This window comes from Saccopteryx bilineata, chromosome 1, assembly GCF_036850765.1.
Source record: "Saccopteryx bilineata isolate mSacBil1 chromosome 1, mSacBil1_pri_phased_curated, whole genome shotgun sequence".
NCBI lineage: Eukaryota > Metazoa > Chordata > Mammalia > Chiroptera > Emballonuridae > Saccopteryx > Saccopteryx bilineata.
This window is the reverse complement of record NC_089490.1, coordinates 281,942,489-281,954,803: the sequence shown is the minus strand read 5'-3', so window position 1 is coordinate 281,954,803 and position 12,315 is coordinate 281,942,489. Positions and strand designations below refer to the sequence as shown.

The following is a 12,315-nucleotide window of genomic DNA, read 5'->3' as shown; positions in this document are numbered from 1 at the left end:
CCCTAGAGCTATCCCTCCCTTTTCTGCTATAAATAGCTGAAAGGGTTTGGCCAGATCTGGCAGGGCCAAAGCTGGGGCAGCCGCCAGGCCTCTTTAAGCACTTGGAACACTTGCTTCTCCCTATCTGTCCATGTGAACTGCTCTTCCTTACCCCTGGTTAGTTCATGCAGGGGTTTAGCTAGTTCTGCAAAGCCTAATATCCACAGTCGGCAGTATCCTACTGCACCCAGGAATTCTTGTACCTGTCTCTTGTTAGTAGGCTCGGGGATCTGCAAGACCATCTGAATTCGCTGGCTGGACAATGTCCTTTGCCCTCCCTGTAAGTTATACCCCAAATAAATTATAGTTTGTGTCACAATCTGGGCCTTCTTGGCGGAGACTCAATACCCCATTTGCCCGAGATCTTGTAGCAGGTCCGAGGTAGCTTCCTCACACTCTCCTTCATCCTTGGCAGCTATGAGGATGTCATCCACATACTGGAGCAGTATGATCGATGGATGGGAAGAGCAGAAAGCCTGCAGATCTTTGCTGAGGGCTTCATTAAAAATGGTGGGGGAATTCTTAAACCCTTATGGTAGTCTGGTCCAAGTGAACTGCCCCACCAGTCCATTATCTAGGTCATTCCATTCAAAGGCAAAGATCTCTTGGCTCTGAGGTGCCAGGGGAATACAAAAGAAGGCATCCTTCAAATCCAGAACAGAATAATACGTATGGGTTGGGGGCAATGAGCCAATACGGGTTGGGCACTGTGGAATGAATAGTCTCTACCCACGCATTCACTTCCCTCAAGTTCTGGACTGGATGATAGTCTTGGCTCCCTGGTTTCTGGACGGGAAGCAGCAGGGTGTTCCAGGCTGATTGGCACCTTCGAAGGATGCCTGCCTCCAGCAGGCATTGCAAGTGCTGGGCGATTCCCTGTCTAGCTTGCGCTGGGACTAGGTACTGCCTGATCTTAACCGGTCTAACAGTGCTAAGCAGTTGCACCAGGACAGGCGGTTGGTGAGCAGCCAAACCTGGGGGGTTGGTTTCCGCCCAAACCTCAGGTACCCAGGCACGCAGGGTGTCTGGAACCCCTTCCTCGGCCTCCTTACCTTCTAGGACGGTGGCAAGTAAGTGTTCTTCAGACAGTGGGACAGTTACTTCCATGCTGACCTCTGACTCTGTTCCCCATAGGGCTTTCCTCCCGTCGGAAGGTTATGGTAGCCTGAAGTTTCTGCAATAAGTCCCTTCCAAGCAGTGGGTAAGGGCAGTCTGGAATGACTAGGAAAGAGTGGGTGATGGTGCCTCGACCTAAGTCAGTAATTCTTGCGGTGGCCCATGGGTAGGCTTCTGCTTTGCCCGTTGCCCCTATTATCTTAGTAGTTGCCTTCTGCATCTGGCCCTGTGGTTTCTTTAGGACTGAGTAGGTGGCTCCTGTGTCGACTAGGAAGTCTATTGGTTTTCCTTCGACTGTTAAGGTGACCATGGGCTCCTGGGAGCCGACGGGAATGGAGCCCTGGCCCCGTCAGTCTAAGGTTTGGAGCAAGACCTCTGGGCCCTGTTTGGCCCTTGGCTGTCGGCCTTCAACCTTGGACACTCTCTCTTCTAGTGTCCTTTTTCCTTACAATAGGCGCATTGATCCTTGTCTATTCGCTGTCCTTGGCCCTTCCTCTGTCCCCCTTTTCCTTTGGGGGGAGGTTTCTGAGCAGCAATCAGGATCTTGGCTACCTCCTTTGCTCTGCCAACCTCCGGATCATCCCTGTTAATATATACTTTCTGGGCTATTTCTAATAGCTTTCTCCTATTTTCTCCTTCAAATCCATCTATCTTCTGAAGCTTTTTCCTAATATCTGAAGTGGCTTGAGTCACAAAGGCTATATTACTAGTCTCCTGTTCTCTCCTGCTTCAGGATCTAGAGGGGTATATACTCTATATGCCTCTATGAGTCTCTCTAAGAAAGCTGCCTTGAGCCCCCTCAACAGAGCCCAGCGATACTGGAGGAGCACGTCCCTTCCCCCAGCAGTATTAGGGTCCCAGGTAGGAGGTTGAGATGGGAGAACATCTTCTATTTCCCTTCCTCCCTCCCGAGTTTCCCTTTATTCTCCTAATACCACTTTAGCAGCTTCTCTCATTATTCTGTCCCTTTCTTCAGAAGTGAAGAGGGTTTGTAAAATCTGCTGACACTCGTCCCATGTGGGCTGATGGGTCCTAAAAATGGTCTCAAGGAGAGATATTAGTCCCTGAGATTTCTCGGAAAATGGGAGATTCTGATGTTTCTAATTGTATAAATCACTAGTGGAAAAAGGCACATAGATGAGGCGAGGAGGTGCCCGTGGGCCAGCATCTGGTGCCGGCGGCGCCTCCCGGAGGAGGAGGCAAAAATGGCTGCCCTCCCGGAAGAGGAGGCAAAATAGCTGCCTTCCCGGAGGAGGAGGCAAAATAGCTGCCTTCCCGGAGGAGGAGGCAAAAATGGCTGTGCCTCCCGGGGAAGGTCAAAAGTGCCCTCTGTGGGCCATCCCACATTAAACGCAAGCCATTCCAGCTGGCTCAAGGTCCGGAGGAAACCTGGACTCGGCTGCGGACCTCCATACCCCTGAGCCCTTTTCTGGAAATCAGAAAAATTCTTCAACAGGCACTCGAGTGGGGATCCCGGCACAGACTCCTGTTGTCCCATCCTAGATGACTCAGGAATAATGAGAAAGGGTAGGATACAGGCAACACACACTATTAACACAAGGAACACACTTGTTTCTCTCACACTCAACTCAGTCATTCAAGCTCAGACAAAACGCAGCGCAGCGCAAAAAGGATCCCTAATGTGACCGGTCACTCCTAAAGTTATCAAATCCAAAATAGCCAAATTTCAGAGAGCAGCGTCCCACTTCTGAAAGCCCTGGGTAGGTTACCGGCAGCGTCCCACCTACTACCTCAGGATTGTGTGCTCCGGAGCCCAAAAGCCAAACTAAATGAGGATCCTTAGTGAATACTTACTCAGCTCGAGCTGTCCCTCCAGTCTCTGACCCAAAACTCTGCCAAGGGAGAATCCTGGATGGCCCCCCCAAAAATGTTGCATCCACCAGGTACGAGAACAAATGTCAGAGACTTTCAGGAGTTTAGATGTTACTTTATTGGCCAGTTTAACCTGCGCAGGGGCGAACTCCCAAGATGTCCGGAGATACTGTTCTCACAAGGAGCTGCAAACGGGAGTCGCACCTGGCACTTACAGCTAGGTCCTTATATATCCTAAGTGAGCAAGCATTATACAGAAGCAGATGTGGCAGTTAGCTATTCGCTAGGGAGGTCGCACGCAGCATAGCAACAGGGGCCGGCATAGCAACAGGGGCCGGGTTTAGCTTAGTGGCAAATTTCAAACATAAACTTCTGATAAGGGTCTCTGACCTTCTTTGTTCTCAGCCTCACAGGGTTCAGCCTCACCCTATCAGCACTCCCTGTTCCTTCAATAGTTACACTCTGGCAGCCACAGCATATCAGCACTCCCTGAATCTAACAATTCAAGTACCTGCAGGTTTGGGGGTGATTGCCTAGCTCTCCAGAGGTGCCTTTCTTGAAAAGTCAGGAAGCAGTGGTTGTTTATACAGACACCAAAAGTCTGAGAAAGATGGAGCGGGAGGAGGTGGAGGAAGAAAGAAGATATGGAGAGCTAATTTGAGAGTGAAGGGCTAACCAATCTTTGCCCACTTCCCTCCTTGACTTAGAAGGATAGAGAAGTGAAGGCACATCAGACCAATGAAGATGAGAATATATAATTTTTTAGTATTGATAAGCTGATTGGAAAACACAGTTTTCTGTTTGCAGTCGTTCAGCTTCCCATAGGCTGGGGCGTGGAGGGCCCCCTCCCAGAGCCACCCCGTCAGCTGGTGACAGAAGCCAGGCGGCGGCCCTGGAGAGCTCAGGGAGGCAGTTGCAGAGAGAGCCAGCACACTCCTCTTTTCTCCTGTTTCCAAGTCCAAAAACCCACTTGTCTCACTCCTCTGAAACCACCTAAAGTCCCTCCAAATTGAAGGTTGAGGTGTGGGGAATAACATTCAACTCCATCTCCCTGTTAATCTCCTCAATAAACACTTATGGGATCGACTCCACACCAGGCACCATGCCAGGATGGAATGTGCACAGTCCTGGCCCCAAAGAGCTCACGGGTTTTTTTTAAAAGTGTGTTTCCTGGACCACCAGTGTCCAAATCATCTGGATTTTCACTCAATACATTTTATTAAGCACCTACTATGAACCAGGTGCTGTTCTAGGTGTTGGGTTTACAGCAGTGAATACAACAAACCAAGTCCCCTCCTGATGAGCACTGTGGACAGAAATCAGTGAAGCAAAGGGGCTGGAGAACTCTGTGGAGATGGTGTTGTGGAGCTTGTTATTTTACATAGCTGGTCAGGAGTTGCCCACCAATAAAGGGACAATTGAGCAGGGTCCTGAAGAACTTGCAAGAATCATGTGGCTATCAGGCAAACAGGGTTCCAGAAAGTGGGAGCAGAGGTCCTGTGGCTTGAGTGTGCTAGGCTTATTAATGGAACAGCAGAGGGAGGTGCTATGCCTGGAGGAGAGTGGGCAAAGAAGAGATGTAGTGGGGGATGGAGTAAGAATGTGGGAAGATCATGGAGAGCCTGGTAGGAAGAACATGTTTTGACCTCCACAATTCTGGACAATTCTGGATAATTCTAAAATGTGTGGGAAAGTAGAAAGGGAGAAGTAGAAGCATTTGATAGGTATTGTCATAATTTGGGTGAGAGGTAATGGTGTCTTGGCCAGGAGTGGTAACACTGAGCTAAGAACTGGACGGATTCTGGGTGTATTTTGTAGCAGAGCTGCTGGAGTGAGTGATGAATTAGAAGTGAAGGGAAGGAAAAGAAAGCAGAGTCGAGGATGATGCCATGGTTTTCACCTTTGCTCCTAGATGGGTGGAGCTGCTCACCTCTGAGATGGGGAAGACTGTGGGAGGAGCAGGCTTGGTGGGAAATAGGACTTGATTTGTGAAGTGCTGAGTTTGATGCCTGTCAGACATCTGCATGGAGAACTAGGAGCTGGGAATTGGCTGGGGTTCAGAGGAGTGGTCAGGGTCGGAGATAGGAATTTGGCAGCTCTATTAGTCATCTACAGGCTGAGAGTAAATAGAGAAGTGGATTGAAGCCTGGTTCTGCGACAACTTGACCTTGAGAGATCTGGGAGGAGAAGAGAAGAAACCAGTGCATCAGAGAGAAGTCTGGAGAGGGAGTTTCAGAGTACAGTGAGGTAAGTGTTTCAGATCAAGCCAAGTAAAGCTACACTTAAGATGAAGAAAGAATGTACTATTGGATTGAGCCACATGGAGTTCCCAGTGCCTTTGATGAGCTGTTTCAGTGTAGTTGAGGGGACAAAATCCAGGTGGGAGTTTGTTTAAGGCAGAAGGAGGGAGGCAATGGGAGACAGTGGTGGAAACCATTTTTCAAAGGCATAAGGGGTAGTAATTGGTGGGGGTATGTGGGGTCAGGAAGGAGTTAATTCATTCAACACATACTTGTTGAGCACCTACCATGCCTCTGGCATGGCTTAAGGAGTCTGGGTTACTTCACTGAACCAAACTAAAAAAACCCCATCCTGGTGAAGCTTACATTCTAGTCAAGGGAGCCTATACACAACGATATTAAAAAAGCATATTTTATTTATATGTTGGAAGGTAATTTATGCTGTGGAAAAAAAAGGAGAAAGGTAAGAAGCTTTAAGTGTGTGTGGTGGGGGGATTGAAATTTAAATAGTGGTTGATTATGACCAATGGTGAGGTGATATTTGAGGGAGGACTTGCAGGAGGTGTAGGTGTTGACAATGTGGACATGTGGGGAGTACTGTCGCACAAGGGGAACAGTGGGTGGGAAAGCCCTGTGCTGGAGAATGTCTGGGAAGCAGTGAGCAAAGAGGAGAGAACCAGGAAACGAGTCTGCCAGGTGAAGGGGGTGGCAGGTTTGTGCAAATGGGGTGGGGATCCTGGAGACCTTTGTGAAGATGTTGGCTTGTATTCTGAGTGAAACAGGAGGTGCCGATGGCAGAGGAGGCGGTCTGGGTGGGATTCTGGTGGGTGGTCGTTGGGATCAGGTGGCAGTAGTTGTATTAGACATGTTCTCCAGAGAAACAGAACTGGAGATCAATAGAGCTCTCTGTCATCCATCTGTTTATCTGTCATCTATCTATCTATCTATCTATCTATCTATCTATCTATCTATCTATCATCTATCATCTGTCTATCTTCAAGAGAAATTTATTTTAAGGAGTTGGTTCACACAGTTGTAGGGCCTGGCAGGTTCAGAATCTTCAGGGTAGGCTGGCAGGCCAGAGACCCAGGGCACAGTTGATGCTGCAGCTGAAGTCCACAGACAGTCTGGGGCAGAATTCCCTCTCTCTCAGGATCCTGCTATCAGTTTCTTCAGGCCTTCAACTGATTGGGTGAGGCCCACCCACATTATGGAGGGTAGTCTGTTTTGCTCAGTCTACTGATTTAAATATTAATCTCACTTATGAATTACCTTCATAGCAATATCTAGATTAGAGTTTGACCAAAAATATGGCTTCCTTGCCTAGTCAAATTAACAAATACAGTCCACCATCACAGTAGTGTTAAAGGTAATGGGTGGGTTCTGGTTCCAAGACAGCTCTCCTGGTTCTTGTAACCCAGTTGGGAGCAGGAGCTGTCACACTTGCAGCCATGTGTGTGAGTGCAGTTGATACTCACCTCTCTTGAGGGATGACCGTTGGCCCCATGAGCATCAACACTGTGCCAGCTTTCCCTCTGTTTTCGCAGACTCTCAGTGTGCTTGAGGGCAGCCCCTTCCCAGGAGACTTGGTCCTGAGCCAAAGTTTAGGTTCTGAAATATTATCTGAGAGAGTAGCTTTTCTGTTCTTTCCCCTCTGGTTCTCCCCTGAGATCCTGTGTAATCTTCTGGGGGTCTTTCTTCTGTGTGGGCCAAGAGAAGGTGAAGGACAGAAACCCCCTAAAATACTAATGTAACTGAACTTTCATGAGTCACCCTCCCTGAGGACTTCCTCGGTTCATTTCACACGTCCCGATGTGTCCAGATGTATTTGAGCCCATTTGGCCTGGGCTGGGACCCGGGATGTGGATGTGAGAAATCTGTGATGATTCCTTCCTCCCTCAAAGGAGACTTTACTGTGTGGCAGGGAACCCTAGAGGGGAGAAAGGGAAAGGAATTTAGCCAGGGCCCAGGGAAAGGAAGGAGGAGGGGCGAGCCCAAGGAGAGAGAAAAGCTGCAGAAGGTCTCTGTGTGGGAAATCCTGGAACAGCTTTGGGGTGTGAGAGAGTGGGGGAGCAGAGGTCAGGGGCTTTTGAGAAATGATGCTATGGGTTGTGAATTGAATCTCTTTTAATTCTTGAAGATATTCAAGCAGTAATTAAACCTTTAAAAATCACTTTTGTTCGAAACTCTGGGCTTGCCTGGTCAAGGCACATATGGGAGTTGATGCTTCCAGCTCCTCCCCCTTGTCTCTCTCCTCTCTCTCTCTCTCTCTCTCTCTCTGTCTGTCTCCCTCTCTCTCCTCTCTAAAATGAATTTAAAAAAAAGAAAAAAAACACTTTTGGCTCTAGGACTCTGATTCATTTTTTAAAAAAATTAAGTTATTGGGGTGACATTAGGACTCTGATTCTTTTTTATTGATTTTAATTTATTGTGTTTATTTAGATTCTAGTGTCACCCCGAATGCATCCCTCCCCCCCCCCCAGGACTCTGATTCTTTATATAGAAAAGACTGACCCATGTGGGCCCAGCTTTTTAAGTAGCATTACAAATGTCTACTTTCTGGTCAAGGCACATATGGGTGCCTGGTCAAGGCACATATGGGAGTTGATGCTTCCAGCTCCTCCCCCCTTCTCTCTCTCTTTCTCCCTCTCTGTCTCTCTCTCTCCCTCTCTCTCTCCTCTCTAAAAATGAATAAATAAAAAAAAATTAAAAAACAAAACAAAACAAAAAAAAACAAAAAAAACCCAAATGTGTACTTGACCACAATGTGATATAAAAGTAAGGAGGCTTTGCAGATAGATCCTTGCTCTCCAGCTAAGTCATCTACAGTGAGATGTCTCTTAAGGCTATATAGTGTTTCTCCTTGTAAGATGGAGTCAGCCTACTGTGTGGGTTATTATGAGGATCTAGTGAGATGAGTCGTGTAGAGGGCGTAGGACTCGCTCAGCAAAGGTTACTGAGTTTCCCCCAGTGTCCCACTTTTCTGCCTGTTGGGCAAACAAGTGTGTTTAGGTTTGCTTGCTTGCATTTTGCCTAATTGGTGCACTGGCTCGGGGCAGTGCCATGTGTGTATAGTCTATGCAAGGCTGCGGTGCTTGCCCTCAGGGCAGCAGACTACCTGCCTCCATGGGGAGGGGTGATTGTTTGCTATTGTTTGCTGGAGAAGGGGTATTTCGGCAGGCCTGTTTGGCTGGGGAATGCTGAGGCTGGTGGGGGCCTGGGAGCCCAGAGAATTCAAAGAATGAGTCTGGTGAGTCCAGAGCGCTGGGGGGCTGGTGGGAGTCCTGAGAGAGAGAAGTGGTTTTCCGTGCCTGTTTGCACATCTGCTGTTACGAGACTAATAAACGGAATGGCCCACCATTTTCTGGCTCCACAGTTCCTTTGCCCGACTCCAATGGGAAACTGCATGGCCACGGCGGCAGCACCTGCCCTACCATCATCTAAATAGACCTGAATAGATTTTCTGCTTCTTCTGACCTCATGGAAATCTTCCAAAGACCTCTGACTCTTGGTCTTGTTTTTTTCTTCGGGGTTTGGGACTAGGGAGGTGCTGATCACCGGAAACAGAGATTGGAAGTGGGGTGGCTTCCCATGCCTTGTCACCGGCTTTCCCAGTGCAGCCGAGAACTGGGGAAATGCAGAAGGCAAGCCTGGGCTTGGACACAGCTGCATGAGTGAGCAGGAGCAGACAAGGTACAGCTCCTCAAATGGTGCTAGAAATATTTATTCTTTATCTTCATTAATGACTTCTAGAGTTACAGTACACCCAAATATGGAATCTATTGCCTCCAAAGTCCAGAGGCTCAATAGGAATCCTATCAAGACTGCTAATCTGAGTAACACTCTGTAATAAAACCTTTCCCAAACACTGGTGCATTCATCCTTGGTGACAGAATGGCCTGTAGGGTAGCCCCACCTTGTGGAGAAGCCCGGAAGTATTTTAGTGACGAACTGCTCAAGGTTAAGGACTTGAAGCGAAATACATTTAAATTTTAATATTATAACTTTTTTTCATAAAAAACCTTAAATTCTTATATATAGAGACCCAACTATATTTTGTATGAAACTTATTTTTTTTTATAGGTGATAAAGTCACTTCATTAGGTGATACTAACTCCTTGTAATTGCACTAATATCTTTTAAAAAAAGAGAGGGTAGCAACTCCAGGTAGTTTATCTTTAATTTCTTGACAAAACATGATTTTTATAAATCTAATGAATTCTCTTATGTCAATTTTAAGAATAATTGAGGACAAAGTTTGCTTATGATCACCTTAGACTTAAAGATTCCTGAAAGCTGGAAGAGGCTGCGTGAGCCCCCTGGAGTAGCGGAACAAACAGCTGGGCTGATGAGGTTTTACATTATGTAGTCAGAACTTCCTCTGCTTTTCTAGGCATTTAATAATGTTATGGGACACAACAGCTTGATCCTTTTCTTTCTCTGGGTATGGTAAATGTTCAGGAAAGGGATGAGGTGGGACACAGAATCACTGCTTCCAGAGAATCTTTCACTGACTCTTTACATTCAAATATGTAAATAGACCATGAGGACGGAGCCATGTGTTCTTACGCTGCCAGTCGCCACCGGCTTCTACCATTTGGGGGAAGAAGTGACTGTGCCTCTCCAGCTGTTTCCCAATCTGGCCTGTGAGGCAGTTGGAAAAGATGGTCTTGGAAGATACCACCTTTCAGGTTCTGGTTCTAGGAGTGAGAGCGACCCAGAGCATCACTGGATGCACAGAAGGAGAGGCAAAGTGACTTCTGCCTCCCTCATGGCACACGGGTGGGGCTAGGTGGCCATACACAGGTGTAGGTCCACTGAAAATGTGAGGTTCCTGTACCTTCAGTGCCTGGTGGACAATCATTGTAAAAGAAAAATTTTTAATTGATTTGAATTTGTTGTGTTTACGTAGTTAGAAGTATACCCCAGAATATATCTCCCTCCCTCCCCCCTTGTTCTCCTTGATATCCCCTTTGCCCCCTCCCCCACCACCTTCCCCTCTTTCCTCCGTGATTTAGTATCCTGCCCTCTATTTCTCTGTGTTATGTTTATATACTTTCACTAATGTCTTTCCTTTCTTTGATCCCCTCCTCTCATCCCCTTTCCCTCTGACTGCTTTCCCTCTGGACTCTTTGACCCCTTCTCTGCCTCTCTTCCATTCCTCAGGTCTCATTGTTCATTGTATTCCTCATATGAGTAAAGTCATATGGTATTTTTCTCTCTCTGCCTGGCTTATTTCACTTAACATAATAGACTCCAGGTCCATCCATGTTGCCGCAAAGGATAAGATTTCCTTCTATTTCTTGGCCGCATAGTATTCCATTGTGTATATGTACCATTGCTTTTTAATCCACTCATCCACTGACGGACACTTGGGCTGTTTCTTGATCTTGGCTATTGTAAACAATGCTGCAATAAACATGGGAGTGCATTTCTTCTTTTGAATCAGTGATTTATTATTCTTAGGATATATTCCTAGAAGTGGGATAGATGGGTCAAAAGACAGTTCTATTTTTAATTTTTTGAGGAATCTCCATATTGTTTTCCACAGTGGCTGCACCAGTCTGCATTCCCACCAGCAGTGCAGGAGGGTTCCCTTTTCTCCGCATCCTTGCCAGCACTTGTGTTATGTGTTGTTTTGTTGATAAGCGCCATTCTGACAGGTGTGAGGTGGTATCTCATTGTGGTTTTAATTTGCATTTCTCTAATGATTAGTGATGAACATTTTTTCATATGCCCATTGGCCATCTGTATGTCCTTTTTAGAGAAGTGTCTATTCAGTTCTTTTGCCCAATTTTTGATTGGATTGTTTACTTTCCTGGTGTTGAGTTTTACAAGTTCTTTGTAGATTTTAGTTATTAACCCATTATTGGATGTGTTGGCAAATATGTTCTTCCATTGTGTGGGTTGTCTTTTTATTTTGTTCATGTTTTCTTTTGCTATGCAAAAGCTTTTTAGTTTGATATAGTCCCATTTGTTTATCCTGTCCTTTATTTCACTTGCCCGTGGAGTTAAATCAGCAAATATATTGCTGCGAGAGATGTTGGAGAGCTTACTGCCTATGTTTTCTTCCAAGATGTTTATGGTTTCACGACTTACATTAAAGTCTTTTATCCATTTTGAGTTTATTTTTGTGATTGGTGTAAGTTCATGGTCTAGTTTCATTTTTTTGCACCATTTGTTAAAGAGACTTCGTTACTCCATTGTATGCTCTTACCTCCTTTGTCAAATATCAGTTGACCATAAAGGTGTGAGTTTATTTCTGGGTTCTCTGTTCTGTTCCATTGATCTGTATGCCTGTTCTTATGCCAGCACCAAGCTGTTTTCAGTACAATGGCCTTATAATATAACTTGATATCAGGAAGTATGATACCCCCTGCTTTATTTTTCTTTTTCAAGATTGCTGAGGTTATTCGTGTTCTTTTTTGGTTCCATATAAATTTTTGGAATATTTGTTCTATATCTTTGAAGTATGCCATTGGTATTTTAATAGGAATTGCATTGAATTTATAGATTGCTTTGGGCAGTACAGACATTTTAATAATGTTTATTCTTCCTATCCATGAACATGGTATATGCTTCCACTTGTTTGTATCTTCCTTGATTTTTTAATCAATGTTTTATAATTTTCTGAGTACAAGTCTTTAACCTGCTTGCTTAAATATACTCCTAGGTACTTTATTTTTTTGTTGCAACAGTGAAGGGGATTGTTTCCTTAATTTATCTTTCAGACAGTTCATTGTTGGTGTATATAAATGCCACTGATTTCTGAATATTTTATAACCTACCACCTTGCTGAATTCATTTATCAGTTCCAGTAGTTTTTTGACTGAGACATTAGGGTTTTCTATGTACAGTATCAAGTCATCAGCAAATAATGAAAGTTTTACTCCTTCTTTTCCAATTTGGATGCCTTTTATTTCTTCTTGTTGTCTGATTGCTGTAGCTAGAACTTCCAGCACTATGTTGAATAAGAGTGATGAAAGGGGGCACTCCTGCCTTGTTCCTGATCTTAAGGGGATTGCTTTTAATTTTCCCATTGAGTATGATGTTAGCTGTGGGTTTGTCATAGATGGCCTTTATCATG

At 45.6% G+C, this 12,315-nt stretch overlaps 1 protein-coding gene across 1 annotated transcript in view; it reads left to right on the top strand.

Annotated features, from left to right (window-relative positions):
- The window catches only part of DNAH5 (dynein axonemal heavy chain 5), a 326,976-nt gene that overhangs the window by 17,370 nt on the left and 297,291 nt on the right, over positions 1 to 12,315 (top strand). The window lies entirely within an intron of this gene.